The sequence below is a fragment of the Apteryx mantelli genome, chromosome 3, assembly GCF_036417845.1.
Source record: "Apteryx mantelli isolate bAptMan1 chromosome 3, bAptMan1.hap1, whole genome shotgun sequence".
NCBI classification, from domain to species: domain Eukaryota; kingdom Metazoa; phylum Chordata; class Aves; order Apterygiformes; family Apterygidae; genus Apteryx; species Apteryx mantelli.
Genome location: NC_089980.1, coordinates 78,757,806 through 78,783,356, shown reverse-complemented (window position 1 = coordinate 78,783,356; position 25,551 = coordinate 78,757,806). Strand labels below are relative to the sequence as shown.

The 25,551-nt window shown below is 36.5% G+C and overlaps 1 protein-coding gene across 4 annotated transcripts in view; it reads right to left on the bottom strand.

Moving 5' to 3' along the window:
• The window catches only part of PTPRK (protein tyrosine phosphatase receptor type K), a 417,845-nt gene that overhangs the window by 44,360 nt on the left and 347,934 nt on the right, over positions 1–25,551 (bottom strand). The gene's annotated exons all lie outside the window — the stretch shown is intronic.

The following is a 25,551-nucleotide window of genomic DNA, read 5'->3' as shown; positions in this document are numbered from 1 at the left end:
AGAGAAGGTAAGCACAGAAAGTCCCACAGGTGGCTCTGCATACAAATATGGTACCGTGTAAACAGCTGGCCACCTGCCTACACACCCTGCTTCAGATAATGCAGAAAAATAGCTTGAGCTCATGTTACTCGATGCTTGTTAAACGATCAACATGCAGCTTATAAATATTCATATGCATTTTTAATTTAATTAAGCAAACTAGCACAACATATCATGCCATGTAATAATGAGAATGCTACCTGGAAATTCCAATATGTTATATACATGTTTTTATATATATATACACATAAAGGACTGGTTCCTGACCAGCATTGTTAAGCCCTCACAAATGTAGATACATATTGTTTTGATATGTCACTTATAATAAAAAAACAGTCCCACCTTTCCTACTCTCTGGACTTTCAAATCAGCCCACTGATTGGTACTATTTTGGTAGGAAGCTCCAAGGAAAACAGAGGCAGGGGAATCAGGTGTCTTTTGCTACTAGGGAATAGTACTAAAGTTAAAGAGGACTCACTCTTACAAGGTTCTTACAAGGAGAAGCAATTTAAATTCACAATGATTACTCTGAAAACAGTAATGTCCATGAATTTATAACCAATTATGAAAGAGCTGACCTTAAAAGACTGAGAAGTATCAGGTGAAAAAGTGCTGAATTGGTTTGTCTTGCAAACTGTGAAACCTTGGACACGTGCAGATGAACAGAACTAAACCAGGAACAATGCTGAGGAGACAATGTTCCAGCCCTGACCTCTGCCCTGCTGTTCCTCAGGTCATATTAAATGAACAGATTAGTGCCTTCAATGCATTTCTCCTACATCTGCCACTTGGGCATTTACTTTGCAAATACTTTGATATCTTTCACAACACTGCAAGGACAGGATTCAGGTATAGGGAATGAAGATCTTCAGTGCATCTTAAAATAGACAGGCTGTACAGCTTTCAATTTGCAAGTTATTATCCTAATGCAAGAGAGAGCAGTTGATATAGACATAACTAAGCTGGCTTTGAGCGAGCTGGCTCACTGATGCAACAATGTACTGGGCTCGGCAGGACTGGCTCAAAAACCCAGGAAGTAAGCGTGTTTTTTAGGTAGCCAGAGCTCCATATGGCATCATGCCTATACTATTAACTGAAGTAGATTCTGTAGGGACTGTGGGGTGGGTGTACCTTCAAAGTGCAGTTTGCCCAGCAGTGTCACAACACACGGTTTGCCCAAGATTCAGAACAGCTCAAATGGTGATGAAAGGAACAACCACTTCCCCTGTAGCTGATAACTTCAGTCATATTGCTTATGGAATATTAAAAGTCTGGCTTAAATCCACAGAACAAGGAAACGAAAAGCTCTGGGTGAATACGAGCAGTGATCATGACAACAGATTTTACACAAGGAGATGAGCTGAAGTTACGCCGTCAGCTTCTAGTTCAGTTGTCTCAACCAGGATAGGACATGAGATAAAAATGTGGGCTCAGGCTTCTGAAATGCCACCTCTCAAAGCACACTGGAGCAGCAAACTCCAAGGGCAGATGAAAACAACCTTTCCGTGTGCTGCAGCAGCACTGGCAAAGAGATGGGAGAACCTTTTTGGTCATGGCACTTACTAGGTCTAGCCAGGGCTTTGCTTTCCTCTGGGATTTTCACCTCTAAAACACATGATCTTAAACTGCAGCTGGATTTACATGGTGGAAATATATTCCAGGAGTAAACTAGAGCCTATTCACCTTAAAATCCATGAAATAGTCTTCTTTCTCCTTTTCCTTCTGTCCTATATTACCTCCAAAAGGAACGAGAACAAATCTTTAAAGGAAAGTAAAAGACTAAAAAAACCCCATAACCCATATATATATATATATTTATTTATTTATTTATTTATTTATTTAAGATCTTTGAAGTTCTCTCAGGTCATCATTTCAAAATTTTCACCAACATCACAATGACTAGAGCCTTACCCTGAAAAAATGGGGATTCTAATGTGTTCCAGAACTCAGGTTTTAGAAAGCTACAGAATCTATTAAAATACAAGGAGTTGGCAATACTAAGGGTTTTTCTCAAAGTATCAGGTCTCATTCCATAACAGCTGCACATTTTGAATGTTGGAAAAAATGAGAGAAGGACTTTTTTTTTTTTCTTAATCAGGTTAATTTCTGTGTCTTGGAAAAAAATCAGTTTTTTAGAATAAGACTCTCTTAAGCCATTAGATGCAGTTCTTTCAGAAGCCAATAGACTCAAACCAAATGTTTCCATAAGGTGTGTACCAAAAAATACAATTCCAACTGTTTTTTTGGAGGTAAAGCTTGACAGCAGTAAAAAAAAAAAAAAAGAAAGAAAAACAAACCAAAACAAACCACAAAAAACACACCACTCATAGTGTAAGTTAATAGATCTTGAAAAGGATACCTAAAAGAAGTAACAAAAATACATAACATGAATGCTACAAAGTATTAGCCTTACACAATGGAGTCTAAGACACTGTTTTTCTCTGATTTTCTGGAAAAGGATATTGGTTGAGAATGGTCCCCTAATGTTCTGACAGACCTGGTCACAACCTTTTAACACTGATTTGCTGGATGGACTGCTATAATTTCTTAAGGTCACTGTGATTACTGCCCTTGTACAATGGAGTCTGCTGCTGGAACTGTTATAGCATTTTTTATTTGAAAACATATAAAGGCAGCCGGCCTTTTGGTAATATGGCCGTATATTAATTTTTGAGAAAAACAGTGTTAGCAATGGAGCACATTACAAATTAATCAACTTTTAAGTTCTAACCTGAAATAATAGCCTACTTTCAAAAACATTTTTAATCAATTTTCAAATGACTAATTCTAAAATTCCAGTTATGTAAAACACTATAAGAAATCATATGGTTTTGACAATTACTCTTACATAGCTTGTTAGCTCAGAATTAAACTTAGAAAGAAATTTATTATAATACAAAATAGCACATCTTTGTGTGCCTTTCTACCCTGCTGGAAAACTATGGAAGGTAACATACAAGAAATTTAATAGAGAAAGTACATTATAATGATAATTATTATATAGGCACACAACGTGTTTTACAGGAAAAAATATTACTATCGAATGTCTAATGCTCTATTTTGCCATTTTTATTGGAAAAAAAACCACTCTGTGAATACCTTCAGCTAATTTAAGAAACTATAAAAATTGTAAGTGATAATTTACTGGTAGTATATGAATTGCAGATTTACTACAGACCTATGCAATTACACTGAAGAAAGCAAGGACAGCTCACCTCTCCTTCCCCACAAAATTGCAAAGTCTTAACCCAGTCTACACTCACACTAGATCAAAATACAGAATTTCCCTATGATTAAAAATTATGTTAGAGCAAATGCGATGCTAATAACATCTAGGATGGTATCAAAAGACGAAAGGCGATGAGGACAAACAGAAATGAAGTGTTTCCCTTTCAAAAAATCCCTCTGACTCATGACCAGTTTGAATAGTAGCAGGTGAGAAAATAGAGGAACTCTCTCTATGAAAATAAATTGTTAATTCTTCCTTTGAAGTTAGGTCTTTCCAAAACCACATAAACTAAAGACTATACAGTGCTAGGAACAGAGCAAGGAGGCACCCTATATCCGATTCCCCATAGTTTTGATCAAGTACCTTGTTCAAAACTAGTCTTTAATAGCACCCATCAGTTATTAGCATCCCAGATTCTTCCCAGTCCAACTTCAATACACAGCATACTGCAGCTACATTTGCTACTGTCACCACTGTCAGCCTTCAGGATTTGATCATGATTCCTGTAATATTTGGTACTTTTTCAAATAAAGTGAAAAGGTAAATATAAATACCCTAAATATTCAAAGATGCTTTCTTCACATGAATTCTATTCTTCCATCTAGAAAAAATTTTTGCAGCTTCTTCAGCTAATACAATACTTTCCTGACACTATTCAGCATCTTTAGGAATCCACTGGGGAAGGTGGGAAACAACATAGGATGTGGAGCACAACACCAGTGTCAGAGAGCTTTCCTTTTCTTTAAAATCTTCACTTTGAAGAGCACCAACTCTCAGAAGTTAGGTCGGTCAAACCTCTTGAGGTTGTCCTGAACTCCTTAGCTCTAACAGGTGTCCAGATACCTGGATGTCTGTAAGTTTGAGGGAAAGGCAAATATCTGCTTCCAAATCTAGCTGGACTAGCTGAAGATATTACTGAGCTGCCCACTACAGCACAGCATGCTGCAAGTTCTGTCTCAGTCAATACCTTAACCACCCATTTGCTCCCAAATCTCCTTATCCAAACAAACTTGAAAGGTCTTATGTCAGTACTTTAAGCTAGGCCCGCTGATTTTGCACCAGAACATCAAAGACACAAAGGCACTGCTTGCACACTCCAGTCTACCTGCTCTGAAGACAATAGCCTTCAGTAGGCTGCTTGGAAGCTCTCACATCTTCAGCTACTCCAACCAAAACAAACATATGCCTAAGCCTTAAACCCTTTCTAAGAAGTGGCAAGCCTGTTTATACGCTTGTTTACTGCATCTGACATCTAGAGTTGGAGTCAATAAGCACTGTGAAAACATTCAGATAATGAAATGACGACTGTAAATAAAAAATACATTGATGTTCTCTGCTCTGGGTTGATTACCATTGACCAGCCAGTTCAGGTCAGGACCTCTAATGACTTTAAAAGCCTTTTGTACTATGTCATTGCCTCTCTTTCCACAGTCACATCTCCCTTCGTTAGTAAAGTTTCAAAGAAACTTTCAACTAGGAGAAAGAGGAGGCAGTCAGGAGAACTGCAGGAGAGAACAGGCTCTTGCAAGAAAGACGACTGTTAATGTGTACTGCCACTTTCTGAACAAATGGCTTCCCTTTTTCCTCATTTTTTCTTTTCATACATAAGCCTTGTTGCCTTCAAATCTTAAACTCTAATCAATCTCTTCCAAAATAAATAAGAGGCATTCTGTTATTTCCATTAATCAGGAAAATACTCACAAAATACAGTGATAAGGGAACTAAATGTAATGAAGAGCCTAGATGATTAAAGTCATATGAACTTCTCATATCTGGTATTACACTGGTTCATAAAAAGTAAAGAGGAATCAGTTTTTAATTGCACAAAGCTTACTATGACAAAAGGCATTCAGGCTATATGAAAAGTAATACTCTATTGTGCAGTATTCAGAACTAAGAGATATCAGTTTGAAAGTGGATTTGTGGTCCCCTTGGCTGCATGTTTTGTAGTTAGAGGAGCATTTAGTTGTTTTTATCCAGAGGACGAAATTAGCTGCTCTGTATTGGAAATGCCTTGGGCTGTTGCTTTCCCAACTAGCTTCCTAGGAAAAATACAACTGTATCAAAAGAAAAAAAAAGCATATATCCAGCAGAAATTTCAAACCTACAAGGAAGCCAAAATAAATGAAGCTAACTATAACACACAAATATTGCATTATGATTTATATAATGGGTTGCTGGCAAAGAAGATTACTCTACTGGCATTTATGCTTTAAATCTGGTTTCAGGGTTTTTAACCAGTTGTGATCTGATTAAAATATGATTTATTTGGAAAAGAAAATCACCTCAAACTGAAGGAGTACAAAGAACTCTCACAGATGAGATGGCAAAAATATCTATACTGAGGCATCAAGCTTTGTCTAACACTGAGCAAAAACAAATTTGCATTTTAAAATAAGAGTGAAAATTGAATTAAAGAATAGCATGAAAACAATGTGCTCCAGTGTTTAGAGACACAGGCCAAGACGTATTTATATCTCATCTTAAATTGCACCTGAAGCAAAATGTGACTTGAAAACACATAGGCCACTCCACTGTGAGCTCCTATTTATAAGCAGATATTCCTGACCATCCACAGTGAAAATGGCCTTTCCTGTCTTCAAGCTAGTCAAAAATGGCTTTATTTTGTGACCGACTTGATATGACTTTAATGAACGACTCACTTCAGCTTTTTCTTCCTTAAAGATCAGCCAAGAAAGGGCAATGCTATCTATCGGTTTTCTCAGAGAAAGCCAGCTAAAATTTTCAGACCTGCATATGGGAAGTTACCCTGCTGCATTCAGCCACAGTAACCAAAACAAGAGGCCATCTTCAGGTGACTTGAGCAGCTGTGAAAAATTAGACCTACTATTATATTTATTAACCATATATGAAACGAAACATGCACCTGAGGAAGCATATTAGCCAATCAGTGCACTGACAATGTCTACAAATAAGGCACCCTCTTGCCTGACAACAGTGCAATAACAAGACTAATAAGTATTACAAGAAAACATAGTGCAATCCTGTATGGTCACGTCTGTTACTTACAGAATATCCCAAAAGTAGAATTAAATATAAAACTGCTTGCATACCCCAAGCATTCAAGAAAGGGAAAAAAGGGAAAATGAAGAATAATAATACATTTCTTAACCTAACATTAGCCAACTTGCACTATATTCAACTTCAAAACAAGAAAAAGAAGTAAAACAGTTATCTAACAGTTTTTCAGCAGAAAAATGCTGAGAAGAAAAAGCAGGAAATAAAAATGTGAATTTTGATGTAAGATTACATATAACACTAACTTGTTTTCGCCATACAATAAATATAAATCTCAGAGGGTCTATAGTATTGAAGCTTAACCATCTTTGTTAACTCACCAACCATTTAGGAATAAATACACCTATTGTCATTACACCACTGAGAGAAGCGCCCTAGTCCATGTGAGTAGTCACATTTCATTTCTGTATACACAGTAAAAGTCTTATACAGTGTAACTGGTAAAAATAAATTACTACAAAGTATTTCACTCAGAATCATGTCTGAGGCTTTTTTTTTTTAAGGCTGTCAATTAAAGAAATGATTATCTAAGTTTCAGTCAGAACTGGCCCCTAAGCACTTTTTGCAGCTTGACTACAGCTTTAAGCATCTGGCCCTGAGTACTTAACAACAAATTCATTTTCTGGTTTGTTAAAAGATGCTCTGTGGCCACTGATGGCCTACAAAGAGGTCTGCCTGCTCTGGTCCTGGTTCTCAATGCAAAGTAGTGCAAAAAGTCAGCAGAGAAGGGACAACAGCTGAGTCCATCCTTCCTCACCAGCAAACATCTTGATATGCTGAAGTTGCATTTACTGGGGAATAGGATAAAAAGCATCCTTCTAGGTTTAAATTTATATGCCTACTTCCTGGTTAAATATATATATATATATATATATATATATATATATTTCCTACAGCACTTGATTGACTTCCTCCCTGGATTGCTCTCCTCATTTTCTTGTGGACTTCTCTCCAGGGACCTCCTGGGCTGGGAGATACCCTACCATAAGAAAATGAGCATGGAGATAAGATAGCAGTGATTTAGGGTTTAGCAGTGTAGAGATTGCTTGCAGCTAAAGGAGCTGCCCTGTGTCTGACAGGAGAAAGAAAATACAGAATGGAAAAACAGAAACATGATAAATTTAATGGCAAGGGAAACCAGAAAAGGAAGAAGTGCCTGGAAAACAGATATGCAGAGAAGTGAAACCAAACATGGATCTCTGTGAGGAAAAGAGAAGGCTTCCTTCTTGCCTTCCTTCAAAAGGCATGATCACTGGCCTGTTAAAAATATCACTTCATGCCTTTTAGAAAGGTTATTCTCTGTGCCAGTCAGCAATGAGAGCTCAAGATGCTCTACACGTGCTCCTACAATGTTACTACGCACATAACTCCGCGCCACCACACAACTCTGCATAAATTGTCTGCCTTTTTGTGAGATAGGCAGAACCAGAACACAAATAGCATTACAAATCATGGCTGAAATGAGCTGTCAGATCTGTGTGTGGTGATTTACAGATCAACCTCCTTGTAATACGTATTACTCTGGTCACTGCTACTGTTTCTTCAACTTTATATGTAACAAATGGCCACCCATCTCTTTCTTTCTCTCTTACCTTGCAGTTAAAAAACAACAAAACAAACAAACAAACAAACAAGGAACTGAAGTGAACAAAATAGCTTTACCTTCTACTTAGCAGAAAAACATCACTGCAGACCTCACCATTTAACCTTCCTTCCCCCGTCAAACTCCTGCACCTAAACCCTCAATTTTTACACTGTTTTAACCATGCTATTTTTTACAAGCTTTTTAAGCCTGTATACTTACTTTTCTTCTCAGCATTAAGAAATTATTTCTCAAAGTAATCTTCACTGACCAAATGCACACATCGAAACAAGATTAAGCCTATATGCAAGTAAAGCAAGGACCAAATTTCAGAGTCCACTTACTTATTTTAAATTTGTTGTTATTTGTAATGTGAACACAGAGGAGTTTACACTCACACACTAGTGAACTAGTTTTTAAAACCAAAATGTTCCAGTTCGCTTCACTTTTTTTTTTCCTCCACAATCAATTACTCCCTTGAGATCTGGGAAATCAAACAGCTACCTATGCATCTGAGAATGGATCTTCAGTTGAAATCAGTGGAGCTATGCCAGTATAGACAAATAGAGTGGTCCAACTAGTCTAAAAAACCCAAACCAGTAAAAGAAAGGATCACTTCAAATCTCTTTATTTTCTGCTTCATCAAATATAGTGAATAAACATGACAACTTAAGACTTTCATACATAAAAGCAATATCTATCAGAAAATTGTTCAGCAATTTGTTAGATGTACTGGCTCTAAGCTCCCAATAAAAACCTATGCAAAAAAAAAAAACTTTTCTATGTTCATTACAGCAAAATGTATTCACACTAACCAAAAAATACTCAATTACTCATTCACAGATATTTATTAAATCAGTACCACCACCAGATGATTGTATATCTGTTTATTGAGAGCTCATAAAGCCTTTTTCAAGGCAGAGGAAAATATTGGAAATTACATTTTACTACACAGCAATACAGTAACCAAATTTCACCCAGGTTAATAATATTTAATAAGTGAACCGTAATTCAAAATAATGCTCATTGCCTTGAACCCTTTTACACTAATCTTAACTTTTGGCAAGGTTAAAAACACCATTAATATTTAAGAAGCTTTGCTTACATTTGGTGATTGAAAAACCCAGAGAGAGCAACAGCCAAATTCAAGCTCTGTATTTGCCAGAAGCCTAATTTTCTTCATCTTGTAGCCCTAAAAGATAAAGCTTTTTAAAGTGGCATGTGCTTTCAGATAGTTTCCAGCCAGTTAAGGCTAATGTCCTGGTGACTAAAGCAGTTTTACATGCTTTTTGAAGTCTCCACATGCTACGCGTGAGAAATGCCAGGACTAGAGCAGGCAGTTCAGAAGATGCCCATTAGGTGAGCAGCAGTGCACTGAATCACTGCAGGCTGGCAGAAGTCGACTCTCCCAGCCAGGGAAATCAGAAGTGCTGCAGAAGAGGGTCAGAAGGCCTTCACAGGAGCCCTTACACAGGAGAAAGCTGATTCTCTCACTCTCTCAGTAGAAACTAATTAAGTACGATGAATTATGTAAAAAGCGCTCATTAATAAACATGAGAAAGTGAACTGACTTGAAGAGCCAGACGCTTGCTCCAAACTCCGATAAGTATCAATATAATTTATAAAAAACAAAATCAGGTGAATGTAACCAGTTCCCTGAATAAGTTATTACGCATTGTATATTGTATTATATATTTGCATGAAGACTTTCTCCTTAAAAACAAATACCCTTTTCCCATAGCCTTGCCATCATGCCTGCCTTACTGCAGTGGGATAGCAATAACAAGAGATTCCTGCTCCGCATTTTGCAAAGCCCTTTCCCACAGCTTGGCCTATCAAATGTTCTACTGATAAAGATTTCAGCTGGGATTTTGTTACTGTCTTTAACATTAGACAAGTGAAGACTGCAGTTTAGATTAGAGTGAGTCTGAGCTAGGTTCAGGTGGGGGCTACCCCTTCATTTTCAAACTGGGGTCTCTGTACAAAAGAGTCAGCTCCAGCCATGATGAGCCGAACAAAAATCGTTTGAAAATCGCTTCTAAAGTGAAAACAGGTCTTTCACCTTTGCTAATAACTTAGTAAGTTCAAGCGGGATGTGGGCAAAACAATAAAAGATTGGGGAAAGGTGTCTTTCCAAGGAGCTTGAACTCAAGGAATTTGGGGGAAGGTAAGTGCAAAGTAGCTCTGGAAATTGTAATTTTTCTCCTTTTCCTTCAAAGGCTCTGCTCTTAAACTCCCAGTAGTTTCAGGTACTTGACAGAGAAAAATAAACAACTACACGCCCTGCATCCGTTGATATTTTTTCCAAACTTAGAGCTAATGGAGGATTTCATTAATATGAAACTTCAGAACACCACATTTGAACCATCCCTGTGGGCAGACACAGTTGAAAGAATTTTGCCCAAACTTTCTCCAAAGTCCTCCTTGGAAAGATAGCATGCTGAAAACTATGACCATAAAATGTAAACATTCTTAGAGAATTACAGAGGGATGGAAAAAATGAGCAACAATGAAAACTGCTTGAAATCTTAATCAAAAAAAAAAAGAAAAAGTGCCCAATAACATACTCTTATACCATTGGCCATTTACATTCAGCTTGGTCATCTAAAAACTAAAAGTTATTATTTCTTCTTCAATTAACAGAAAGTTGTTTATGCTGCTCTATTCAGCTAATTACTACACAGTAATTCACATGCTATCTCTCCTAGATGATCCTTTGAAAGTCTTTTCAGGTATTAATTTGAGACAGAGTACTTCTATTTAAAGCACTCCTGTTTAACAGGAGTTTAACAGGAGAAAAAAATGAAAAGAAAATAACTCAAGCTTATAAAGTTTGAAACTAGCCTGGGGGTAACAAGGAACTTACACTTGGACTATAAATGTTTGCAGATAAAAGTAATGTTTTGTGTAAATTATACTTTCCTCACTGTTTCCCTTCCACTCTGCTGTCTTTATACCAAAGTGAGATAAGGTCATACCAGGTTTAACAACCTAAAGAAAAGCAACCTACACTTATTGGCACTTCTTCACATATTTCTTTTTGCTATGCCCATCCTTCCTCTTTTTTTTTTTTTTTTTGATTTTTGCACAGTAGTTCAGGCAGCTTAAGATCAAATGATTTGAATGGCAGACTTGAAAGGTAAAGCACTCCAGTTTACCACTACTTTTTTTCTATAGCAACAGAGTATGAATGAAAAGGGAATAAATGGCACAGTAGTCCTTTCATACCCCCTTCTTCTTCCAAGAGCATTCTTTTTATTCCCCTCACTTTCAATTTAAGCCATTCACAAAGGATTAGCATAACACATCTTTTTATGCTTGTAAGGGCTACAGCTGTAATCGCTTCACCTCATCACTTTACTTAGAAATCCTGTCTCCAGAGGAGTAATTTGATTACTCATGACAATCCAACTTTTGCCTAACCAAATAGAAATTCATTATAATGCTGTACTGGTGCATCAGTTTACTTACTGTGGATGGGAAAATAAAACCCAGCAACATGAATAGTTGGTGTGAAAGGAGGGAAGCAATTGTTGCCTAACAAAAGACTAACAACAAAAGAGAGAATGACTAGCAGAAATTCTTGCTCCCACTGGCATAGTAGCCTCAAAATTAGTAATGATCTGTATTTTTTAAAGACCTTAGTTTTCAAATGGAAATGGAAAGCCTATACACCAACGAGAGCATCAGATTGCCTTTGCCTAGTCTTCAGCCGTGTACAAGGCAAGTGTATGTAACAGCCTGAGACAGAGCTTTTGCACAGGCTGAGGAATCAGATAGGAGCATCTTCTGTCAGGGGAAAACACATGTATATGCACAACACATGCTAATACTCGTAACGGCTTTTCTCGGTTTCCTTCCAAAACTCTAAAATATACATGATGCAATCTGACTGCATACTGCTTAGGAGTAAAACTAGTATCATTCCTAACAGCTGACAGTGGATAAGGATAAAAGAAAAAAAAATGAGGACAACTGGCATCTCCAAATGACTTCCAGTTGTCCATATGCCCAGAAGCATAAATCTAAGAAAAGCTCTTGCTGATTGTGGCACAGAAGGATAGCACTTGGGGCAGTAGCACAGATGCCAGGATCATGCCTTCTATTTAGATGTAGAGCATTTCATTTTATTTTATTTCTGTAAAGTGATTTAAGATGCCCAGATATAATGGGATGAGTTCTCAAAGGCAGCATGTGTTATGCCAGAGGTTTAGGAGTATTAGGATCCAGCCAACAAATCTTTAGCTGTTAGACTGGTTTAGGTTTGTTTTCAGCCTTCTGAGCTCATAACTATCTTCCTGATTTTTATTTTTACAGATTTCTGAGGATTTCAGAACAACATATGGGTGGCATTAAGAGCATTAAGGATTTATAAATCTGTATCATGATAAAAACACACAAAGTCTAAAATATATTTGGGGTTAAATGCAATCCATATACTACTTGTGGTTAAGTTAAATGTTGACGTGTTCATGTTCACTTTAAGGAGAAAAACAGAAAACATCCTCTTTACAGTAACCCTATCAAGCAAGTATTGAGGACTTACTCATAAGAAAAGTAGTTCACTGTATATATTTCAGTCTATTTTTTTAATATGAAATTTCTTTTAACTTAAATATGCTACTCTTACATTCCTATGGGCACTTGTTCTTTATTGTGATGTGTGTGTACTTTATGGTGACTGGATTATTATCAATAATAATTCTGATACTGAGACCTTTTTTGTCTCAAAAATCTCAAAGTATCCATAAGACAGCATCTTTCTTCAATACTACCCATGAGAATTTACTAATAATTACATTATTAGAACGTGGAAGAACTGAGTACATGGAATAAAAGCCAGATCTTAAAAGGAAAGTCCTCAGAGCATAAAAACAATAGTTGGTTATTATTATTTTGCAAGTTACTGTCCAACATGCACACAACTGCAATAACAATATGCTCATTCTACGTGGGCAAAATACCTGCATTTTCCTTTTGCTCCTTAGTTTAAAAAACACAGCAGAGCAATCCTCCATCCAAACCCCCACACACTGATCCTGATGAGATGTCCAGTTCCAAAGGAGGACTCTACAGCTAGACAGCGAAATGAACCAAGATAGTTCCAGGTTTCACCCTTGAATTCGTATTTCAAGAAACGGAGCAAATCATTCGGATACAAAAACATACATGCTCTTCTGTATCCTGACAATTTTTGATTTGTATTGCTCATGCGCTGAAAATCAAGGTACAATGTTAATTTTTATATGAATGTGTTGTTAAAGAAACAAGCTGTTTTGTTCACAGAAAAGAAACTCTGATATACCATGCAAAGCACACAGGCATAATGAGAACAGTATTATAATGGAAACAAGAACTTTTTTTTTTTGTAATAAATAACTCCCACCAGAAATACATCATGTTTAACCTAGGTAGTAATAATAACAACAATATATTCACAAAGCACACAATGCTTTTGGAAAAGACAGCACAAGCATGAAAGCACGCATTTACATTTCATATTTCTCCTGTGAAAATAGAAACACGTCTTCAAAGATCTTAACCAAGTTAAAAATAAGTTGGAGAAATGTAAACATCAAAGGCTAAACTCCAGCCAGCTCCTGCTTACCAGATCATGTAAGTACTGGCTTTGGTGTTCATTATGATGATATCTTTTCTCACTTTTCTGTAAAACATCTAGTTAGGCATCCAGTCTGAAGATAAAGACCACTAGAGTTCTCAGAATAAATACTACACTTCTCAAAATTAATACTACACAAAGATTGGCACGATTAAAAAAAAAACCAAACAAAAAACTTTAAATTGGCTAACATTCTTAAATCTGTATTTAGTTTCTTTTTCAGGATTTTTCATTTATGTTTCTGTCTCAAAAATACCATATATAAAATCATACTTTCGAGTTAACAAATCTGCACTATCAATTTTTTCTTTTTTTTTGGTTACAGAATTCACCACAGTATAAATCAGTTCCAACTGCTTTAACCATATTCAAACAGAAAACAGCTACATCTTGAGAGGGGAGGAAAAAAGATAAAAGTCTTACAGTCAGCTTATCCTTCATTAATGTATTTCCCTCTTAGCCTAACAAATGAGCAATGACAAGTGTATGCTACCTTCTTAACCGCACATTCATTTCATAGAAAATTACACACTGAATGACTATTATGTGCTATGTAGCAGAATGAAATCAGTAACAGTGCATTTCCTGATATCTCTAAAGGCAGTCTCCAAGAAACACTTGGATTAGAGTTGGGACACAGAACCACTCTAGCTTATTCACACCAAAATGGTGTTGAGTAAACTGATAAAGCAATACATTTAAATACCTACTGCTATTACCACATATGTTTTTCTGGAAAAACAAGCTTCAAAATTACCTTTTGAATGCCTCAAAATTGCTAAACTTATATTTTTAACAAAGTAAAATGTATAAACTGTCAAACTTCAGCGATGAAGTCAATGATCAGGATCAATGATGATAATAGCTGAAGAACATTACTGTCAGAGCTTTCAATACCCCATCTACTCAGATAAAGTATGGCAGATATCTTTAAGGTGATTTGTTGCAAATCTTGTATTTCTTATTATGTAGTGGCCAGCGATGGTAATGACAACATTTAGCTTGATGAAATACAGCTAAATACAGGGCTCAAAGACCTCCATCCATGGCTGAAGGGAGTATGCTGTATAGCCCATATGTTTTGCTTTGAAGAGAGAAAGAGAGGGAGAGAGAGAGAGAGAGAGAGAGGCTGAGGAAGCAGCTCAAATGTGGAAGCAGTAGTATTTTAAGAAGTTTTATCACTTGATAAAAAGCAGCCGTCACTCGGTCTTGCAATTTTGAAAAACTAGTCAGGTGTCTTCTTTGACATATGGACGCTTCCTAATTGTTCCAAATCTGAGGATGCGTAATTAGAGCTGTCATTGTTCTATCATTCTAGCAGCGTGATCTCATCTCACAGTGACAGGGGCTAGGTCCCAAGGTCGGACTCCTTCAAGGGACCCACAGGTTTATTCTGAGGGTCCCTCTACGCGTGACACGCTACATATCTGCCCCAACTGCTTACCACCTCTATGCACTGGCTGGTGGCAGATGAGGCAGTATGCACTCACTGTATGCAGCAGGTAGCACCTGGGCCCAGATTGTTGCTCCTTGTCTCCTCCAAGTTATGGGCAGACAGAATTCTGCCCAGCCCAGCTTCAACAGCTGGGTCATCAGTCAGCTATTAAACCTAGAGGCAGCCCAGTTTCCTCAAACCGTATTCAAAACATAATGCAACTACCCTGGTCCTGAAGAACGATGGCTCTACTAAGCTTTTCTAATCACAGACACAAGAAGATGCAGGAGTCCAGTCATGAGCAACAGAATACTCTGTCCTGCAACTGATGTTCTGCAAGTCAAACAGCTGCAGCACTGCATGTCCATGATCTATCAAGATGATAGATTATGTTCTATCCAAGCACCACAGACTTCCTCCTCCACCAAAACAAATTGTTTTAGGTAAGTAATTGTATTTTTCTAAAACTGTTCCTTAAATGGGTTACTTAAAAATAAAGTATAAAAGATTGGTACTTCCCAAAATGTTATGGGTAATACTTCATTTTTCAGCTGGTTCTGTTCCATGGCTATAAAATTACATTGTCTGAATTTCATCACTACTATTCAGATGAGCATGCAAGAGGCTGTAATCTCTGTTGCTCAATTCCCTGCATACACAAATTGATTTCACTTTCTGAGACAGATAAAACTTTTCAGTAAGGCTTGAATTCTACCTACAATAACAAAGCTGCTTCATTTGGCTAAACAACATTATGCTCCAGAGTTCATGCACAGCAAGCAATAACCTTTGACACAAAGGCAACCAAATTACCAGCTTTCATATTTGAACAACCGTATAATGAAAATCAGTTTGCCATCTCTTAGTCCTTAAATCACCAGCCACTTATATAGAATGAGTTTTTCTAAATTCTGTTCAAAAGCAAAATAAGAAATCGGTAGATTTATAAATAGGTAGTGCCCATTGCAAACAGCCACCATCCATTCCCACCTACATGTATGACACAATCCAAGCTGAAAAGAGTTGGTAACAGCAAAGGCACAAACAGATTTTCTATTGTAATTTGTCAATGAAACAGGCAGACAATTTAGAAAATCTGGATGATGACAGTGTATATAAAAATTAAGGTAAACATTAAAACATGTCTGTACTTTTACAAATCAACTGCCTTTCATACTTTTAGGCAATTTTAATGCCAGTAATTGTAAATTTCCCTCCTCTTTCTACCTCATATGGAAAGAGAGGAGTCCTTTCACTGTTACAAACACGAACATATGAGCAAAAACTCCTTGAAAAGTTCTCGAAAATAGTCAACAATCTGTTTTTCTTATTATTGTCCAGTGGTCCCAACAATAAGAGGCACTATCAAAAAACATTTAAAAAAATATACCTTTACATCACGATTTACAAAAAATATGACTTAAACCTCCCATAATTAGCACTCTGAAATGGCATAATCAGAAAATAAGACAGAACCAGGGATAGAAAGTGAGTGATTATGAAGCCTCTTTTACATAAATACATAAGGATTTAGTTCTATTGTCACAAAAAGTGGCCCATTTTCATGGCATTGCAAAGTGTACAGATATCATCTGTTTCGCCACCATACTCACTTATGCTATACAGCGTCATTCTGGTTTTAGTTGCATGCTATGATGGCATAAGTACTTATTTTCTGTCAGAGCAAAAAATCTTCAGTCATAATCTCACACACTGAGAAGCTGACGATACATAACTGAGGATTTGCCTTAAACTTGCCTACTAAACACCTCATTATGCTACCTCTGCGCTTTTCTCTGCATTTTAACTGGCCATAGAAACTGGCTTTAGGCAATTTGTTGCCCAAAGTCAGAACTCGGTCTGGCGTAACTGGACCTACTGTAGTTTTGCTTCAGCGCTGACAATTTGACAGCAATTTAAGAGTGCAGCATTCAAAGTAACATCCTGCAGTTCCTCAGCAGCAAGTGCACGAAAGCAGCACATTGGAAATGGCTCGGATGCCTGATGCAGAGACCATAACTGGTCCAAGTTTTGTAACCATACAAAGAGTGGCCACAACTACTGCACAATAGACTTATTTTTGTTTGAAGCCAGATGACACTCATTTCAGACATGCTGTTTTAAAGTCCTAAATGCTGTATTGGCTTTTGCCATCCCCTGCATGACTTTGCTGACAACTGTGGTGTTCTAAAAAAGTATGCTGCTGAAATAGCAGAGTTGTTCTCACAAATTTCAGTAATATATTGTCAGTGCACGCTACTGCCTCAGGGTATTTTCCACCACAACAAGGTTAGAGCAGGACGTCTCTATGCTAATGGCCTGGCCAAATCACTTAGCAGAGGGGCTGAAACAGTCAATAATGTGTTGTCTGCTTACATATGTGTGAGTAACCAATACTCAGTCATCAGCAAAGAGCAAGTAACACAAGTCAGAAGATATGTGACCTTTGATTTAATGTTTAGGTTAAATATTCTGCCATCTATATGGTATTGAATGCGGATACCTTTCCTGTTGACTAAACAAATCAAACATTAATCAAAAGTGGCAAAGGATGCAATCTGTTTCATGAACTCTTTGACAGTAAAGGGTTCTGGAAGTCCATCCTGATCAAGAACCTTTATCACCATGTTGCTGTGAAATGCAGAGAATATTCATAATCCTTTCTAGATTGCTGAATTTGCACAAAACCTCTACACACTTCCAAAGCTGATAGGATTGAAAACCACATAAAGGGTTGTTACTCCATTCCCTACACTTTGAATTTACCTGGCTACAAAAATCACTTCAATAGTACCTTGACCAGATGGATATGCAGATGGACCTTCCAGAAGGGAGGGTCTTTCTGAAAATGTTTTGGTTATCATACAACTTCCTGTCAGAGAAGAAAGCAAAGTTTGTACTTGTGAATTTCAGAGTAATCATCTCCTTGCACAGCTGACAAAGCATCAGTCTCTGTATTTGAGTAATTTGGCAGTGCTGCCATTCAGGCATGCTGACTTGCTCTGCAACACATTTGACAGTGTTTAAGAAGTGCTACTACACTTGGCAATGCTGCTCCTTGTTTCTAGACAATTAACTGTAGAACTTCATTTAGCACTTTGTCAGAGATGACAAGCAAACAGTTTAATAAACCATTGTAATGTTCATGACAATGATCAGGAATTTCCTTTTACTTAGTTAAAAGTGCTTGATTAGTAATAGGGAAGCACGGTGATGCTGATGTCAGGGCCATAAACTGTTTTCAAAATTCATAAGCACATTTCTGATTTAGATGTTGCTAAAGTTCTTCTGCTGTTCTTTGCCCATCATTTTTTCTGACACAAAGCCCTGCCTGTAGTTCCTGTCCAGATGCACAGTAAGCAGCTTGACTGCTCAAAAATATTTTATCTTGTATTCAAAATACCTCCGTGTTAGGTAGCTGTTAATAATATGATCAGTAACTGCAAAGATTACCATCTCTGCACTGAGATGTTGCATACTGATAAAATATTTTATGGACTTTTTTTTTGTAGTTGGATTAAAGCAGCTTTGATCTTGAGCTTCAATTTCTTCTAGGAGTTTTAAACTATCTGATCTCTATGCAGACCTTCCGACTGCACCTGAAGTTGGTGAAGACATTACCTCTCCCTGCCCTTCATCACTTCTCGCAAGCATTTACTGTCACTTCTGCTCTGCTTTCATAACTGCTTGTGCAATTTTTCTACACTAGGAATCATTTGAAATTAGCTTGATTGACTATGTTAAGATTGTTTATTTTGGATAATCTGAGTGAGATCAGAAATTTCTAACAGGAATAGCAATGATTGGCTAGCAGTCGCTTTTCCACCAGCTCTGTGACCACTAGTCATACAGACTTTCAGAGTTTGATTTTTTTTTTTTTTTTTTTTACCAGTGTTGGCTTATCAGCATGTTCTACAGACATCAGCTCCTCATTATTAATGATAATATCCTCAATCTGCCACATACAAGACTTTGATAATATTTTTACTTCACCAATGCTGAGTTGTCATCCTATAGCATAGCAAAGAAGCTGCTACTATTTCAACACTGAATGCATCCACGATGTCTTCTGTATGACAGCACATCAGAGCTCCGGGATACTGACAACTAGCTAGCACTCACAGCATAACATTGCTACTAGAGTGCCATTCAAGTTTTCATTATCACTTCCAAAATAACCTTGGACTTGCCTGCAAACTTCCAAATACAATAAAGGTGTATATTAAACCTTCCCAATATAGTGTACCATTTCATGGAACCAGCTTCAGTTACAACTGATTTTGACCTCATCAGTTTGAACTGCATTTCTGCACTGGCACTAAGGATGGTGTCATGATAACCATATGTAGGGATATTTCTAGCATCAGCAATTGTTTGCTTTACTGGGTACAGAGCTCAATTTACATGTCAATGCTGTGTATGGCAAAGCCTACTCTGGAACGTCAGCCTTCCTCTTCTGACACGCCCACTCGTGGAGAAACTTCGTTCTTGCTGCAGAGCACTGACTGAATGAAAACAGAATCAGTAATTCTTCGAGATCCTTTCCTCCTCCCTTCTTTGAAGGAACAGCACTGCCCCTTATTGGAGCTGCTCTAATGTTCCACCGTGGCCCAGATAAGCCAAACTATGGCCACTCCTGGGCCAAAGGTGCACACTGGATGCCTGTGGCTGGATGTCATGAGCTGCAGTCTCTGCCTGCTCCATCTCACATGTTCTTCAACCCTGGACATCGCAAGGCTCCGTTCTGCCCAATGGTATAGCTAATCACAATGTAAAACGAAAGTGGACACAGACTATCCGGGTGGAACGGGGCTGATGAGTGCAGTCCTATCAGGTGATGACAGAGTTTGCCTTCTCTAAATGCTTGTGAAATTACTCGAGTCCAAAAATTACCTTGAATATGACACAAAGAAGACAAAGATACAAGAAAAGGCAGGCAAGAAATGATGAAAGAAAAAGAACAGAAGAAAGGTGAGATAAAATTGAAACAAGAAAATTGCAGTACTAGCAAATGGAAACATGAAAGGTCATTTTACTTGAATGTCTATTATAAAGGGAATTAGGGTTTTTTTTATTGCAGTTAAAAGTTTAATAATTTTAGTAAGAACTGGAAGTTTTTACATTTATGTGTCCATATTCTTTAACAACGGATGCAACATATTCAATGCCCAAAATCTGATTTATGAAGTAATGTTCATAGAAGCTGAAAAGACCTGAGAAGCCAGGCACTTGCTATAAGAGCATATATGCTGAGATGCTGCTCCCCAACTTAAGAGCAGTAATCATATCAATATTCATTCTCTAATGTTTATATTTAAATTAGAATACTCTACTTGAAGTCTTACTTCTAAAATTCTTACTCTTTAGTTCCATCAAGGTTCCTAAGACTGCAAATGATATAAGAAGACTAAAAAGTTATTTGTTAAGCATCTACGCCAAAATAAGTATTGAAACATTTCAAAATCAAGGAAAGCTAGTATTTATTAAATCTTTGGACTCAAAATTTCTTCATTCTAGCAGCTGGTACTTTTAATATGTTGAACTCTGTCATTGGTGTTTCTTCTTACAAACTTACTGATTTTGAAAAGGCTAACATGTTCAAAAAGAAACAACATTTAATACTAATTTAATACTGTAATAAACCCATTCACTATGCAACATGTTTAAAAATAATTTTTTCTAGAAAAGATACTAGATTTATTCAATATACTTATTAGATTTATTCATCTATGAAACTTTTCTTTCTAAAAGCAGTCAACTCCTCTCTCAAAACATAGGAATCAACCCATATTCCTGAACACTTAGGAAAGGGGCCAGGAGACTTGAAACTATTTCTGTTCATAATTACTCTCAAATAAAGTTAAAATAAACGGTTCAGCTGTAGTTGATGGACAAGCTACTACAAAGGATTATAAATAGAAGTAAGTTCTATATCTTTCTAGAACTGTTCAGCTAGGAACAGGGAAAGTAACAGATTGCAGAATGTTGTTTTTTTTCCTGCAAATGCATGCAAGGTAATTTTTAGACATTTCTCTATGCTCTTTTCCTTATATGTGTCTTCTATCAAGATAACTGAATTTTCATAACCTCAAGCGATGTCTCGGACATAAAAAAAAAAAAAAAAAAGTAATTTAGATTTTTTTTTTGCTGTTTCCCCTAGAAGGAACCCTTATTTCTTAGAGATGTCAAGCAACAAGCAAAAAGGAGCACTTCTGTTCAATGTCTTATAATTAAGAATAGAATGCACATTCTCTTAAAATTTTTCTCCATGCATATCAATCATGTTGTTTCACTTAAATTCTATTGTTACATTAAAAAATATTAGATCCTTTTTTATTTAAATCAAATTTTAGCAAGTTGTACTCCACAAATTTGTTACTATTCTCATATATGTGAATATATACATACTATAGGCCTTGCTTCTGGATTTCTGGAAACAACCCTCAATTACTGTATTTTTGTAATCATTACCAAATATTCCATCAAATAATCTTTTTTTTTTTTTTAATTGCCACCAAAGGTATCACTTACCAAAACTGGCAGATGTGGTTGCAGTGATTTACTGCATTTTCATACATAGAAAAGGAAAATATGAAAAGCAAAAATTCTGTTTCCATTTCTGGAAAGCTCAGCAAGTCAGTAAAAATTTCCTCTCTGTGAGTTGAAGGATATTACACAAAAAATCACTGAAATTTAATTATCTTAGTATCTTTTTGCTATGAATGAATGAATGCAAAGACATGATTTAGGCAACATCTGCATTCTTTTCTAAATTTAGATCACTAGCTCTCAAGCACCTATTACGATGGTATAGCTAAAAGTCATTTTAGGAACACTGATCCAAACATAAAAAGAGAAGTAAAAGGACCTTCATTTCATGTATGTTTAGCATCTGATATCTTCCCTTGTTTGTATATTAATCAGTAACACAGGCATAGCTGAGCATCTTGCTACATGAGATAATTTGACTTTCACGAATTTCCCTAAGAGCAGAAACATCATCAGGAACAATTTCAAGGAAATAATTATGGTCTAGACAGATTTATGACTTCTAAAGACCTAATCCAAAGCACATTAATGTCAGCGAAAGGACTCCCATTGACATCAAAGCCCTTTGGATCAATCCCCAAGTGCTGTGGGAATGAATTCAGAGCAATAATGATGGTGGACTAAATACACTCTTGCAGTCGAAACGTTACCACCCAGACCTTTTTATTTCTCAAATAAGATTAAAAGTCTTTTCTACTATTTCACAATTACTTTCAGATGCACATCATCTCAAATGGCATTTTCATCTATCCGCATGAACCAAGCGTGAATAGAGATGGAGAGTTTCTACTTTGCCTGAACTAGTTAATACAAATGAAAACCACAGGGGAAAATAATTTAGGAAGTGATGAAGTTCATGTTGTAAACTTGAGGGAGAAACCTTGGATTGCATTTATTCTTTCTAAACACTTTGGGATAGAGCAGCCAGTCCCACCACTTACTTATTTACTGCCATAGTAGTTTTTTTCTAATTCAATTTTCAGCATTTTTCTCTAGTCTTCTAAACAACAACAACAACAACAAACCCCAGAAGGAATACACACAAATTAGTGATAGCCTCAAACTTGTCAGCCTAAAAAACATCAGAAATGTCAACTTCATACATTTTCTGCCTAATAACAGCTCTGCTGTCCCTTCTGTCCTCTTAAATAGCTATTTACAAGCTAAATAATTTGAAGCATTCTTCTTCTCTGACCATGTTAATCTAGTTTCATTTCCTTTGCAGTCGATAAAATTTAAGATTGTAAAATGAAATGCCAACATAGTGCGCTAGTGGAAATCCATTCAAATTTTTACACATTCAGACTCAACTCGAAGATGTGACTGATCAGTTATCAGTATAATGTGTTAGTCTGAAATGCCAGCAGCCTGTTACAGAAATGGTGTATCTTTTATTCACTTGTCTGGCAATACATTGATTAGGCAGGTTCAGTTGTCACCTATTCATTACAATATAGGCATGCTTTGTACTGAACTCTGCCGTCCCAAATTAACTGTAGTAAGTTTGAGAATTTTCTTTAGGAAATTATATATAATGCTGCTGAATAATGCACATTTCCTAGCATAACACCATCCTTCAGTTCCTAAAGAATATCTGACCTACTACCTTAGTCTCTGTATCCTTCTCTGCTCTCAAGAAAACAAGATTTCTTCTTCTTCAGTTACTACACAGGTAAGAAACGAGATTACTAGAGGCAGGGTAGTGCTACTACTTAGATTTAAAAAGTATTGAGGTAGAGAACTATGAACTCTTTTTTTAAAAGAAATTGATGCTGATCACTGGTTACTAAAAGGATCTGAATGGGAAGGAAATTAAGGTTGACAGAGGAGTGAAATATTGGCTGAAAGTATCCAAGGAATTAAAATAGTTTGTTTTGTAAATCTATGGGGCTATAGTTGTAATGGAAATGGTGCTCTAGACATGTTCTACCCACCACCTGGGTCACAAGGAATTATTTTTAGCCTGGTTTCCTAAAGAATCAAAGCTTATGTGATCAGACTGCATACGTGTGCAACTTCCACACCCTTTACACCACATCTAATAACATGGGACTCTCTTTGGCCCTTTTGATCCTACTGCACAAGGGCAATAGTCAAAGTCATTTAATTCTTATAAGCTTTGTGAAAATAGGTGTCCAGATAGAGGGGGAATCCTATTATCACCCTAAATCAAGGTCGTCAACAAATCACACAGGCATTCATCCTTGAGGTGGAAGTACACAGGAACTACTCAGACTACTTTTTATCTGTTGCTATTCCAGTATTTTGCTTCCATGAAAAATTAACTCAGTGTATTTTAACACATCAGACACTACTAAGACTCTCAGCTTATGATAAAAACATTTTTTAAGACATGCCAAAAGTAGCAACATGCTTTAGCCATGATTTGGCACCATCTTTTAGATGAGTTCACACCTCAGTGCATTTTGTTATCAGTAGCGTAACAGAACACTGCACCTGAAATACACTGAGTGAAAAATACGAGAGCTCCAATTTAAATTTGCTGACTTTCATTAGTTTGATACCAATGAAGAAACTGTTGAATCAATTCTCAAAAGTATAAGGCAACCCTTGGGAATGACATGGGCAAAACCTCTGGTGCATTAAAATATGTATGAATTATGTTAATAGGGAACAGGCCAAGCAAAAAAATTAGTCAGGGAAATAGCACATCTAAAAAAGTTAAATTATCAAGATTATATTTTCAGGGATATGAACTTCCCCAGCACCAAACCATGACATTATCATCTTTTTTTTTTCCATCTCTATATCTTATCAGTGTGAAACAGGAATTGTAAAATGCAGACTATTCAACTAAGAGACATAATAGAAAAATTAGTTTAAATCAGGCCTTTGAATGAGGTAAGAAATGAGAATGATTCACTACATTCCAGACATTGGTTTTAATCCTGAATTCCACTACCAGAGAAATTTTTTTCTTGCCTTTAAAAGCACTTTTAATCCTCCCCCACCCAAGCTCTTTATGTCTTTTAAATGCCTTTTCAACAAGTTCAAAGCAAAAGTTCATTTTGATTGGCTAACTGTGGTCTGCTAACATGTGGACATGACACAGAACTATACACAACTTTTATAACTGAATCCATAGTTTAGTTAGTTAACTAGATTTTAAAAGGATACATTAGATTTACTGGGAGTGCACTAGATAAAGTGAAACAGTTCCCATTTCCCTATGGATAAATTTATTTCAGCGAAACAAAATGTTCTTAACAGAGATGCTAAACAAATATAGCTGGACTTCCCCTTGGTCAATGATTGAAAGCAAACTAAAAATGTCACTAAAGCAGCTAGGTAACCAGATAAATATATATATAAAACAATATGTTAAGTATACTTTTCTTCAAGGACAACAAATTATAGCATTATTTTTATGATGAAAACATGGGAAAAGATTTCAGTATCAGCTTTTAAAAAGCTATTTAGAATACAAACATAACTTAGCTGAAGATGTGTGAATATATGCAATATATATATATATATAGTTGCTATATAAGCAACTACCACCAGGGCTCACGCTCTTGCCAACACTGCTTTGAGATCAGTGGACAGAATATGGATAAGTAAAAAGTAATTCTCTCATAAGCCAGGTGAATTACTTCCCCATTTTATTATTACTATCCAGTTAATTTATGATGAAAGAGATCACTGCTCTCCCATCTGTCACTCCAAATTTTCTGCAATAGCTTAGGATTTTTCAGATCCTTTTAAGACTCTCCCTTGCATCAAATCCTAGCAATATATGCTTGTGGTACATAAATATTTGTTCATGCAAATAAATTTAATTCAAACATTTAATTTTGTCAAGTAAACATAAAGAAAGATAATGCTGATGTACTTTTCACAGAAGACAGCTCACAGTTTAAACTTCCTGTTTTTATTAAGCTTAGCTCACTTGATGAAAATATTAACCAATCTTGAGATGTACATTTTACTTTCCAGATTCTTAGGAAGATATTTTGTTGCCACCATCCTGTTAGAGGCATCTGCTTTTAATTGGAACAAGTTTTAAATTGAAAGAAATAATTGAAAAGATGATGCCA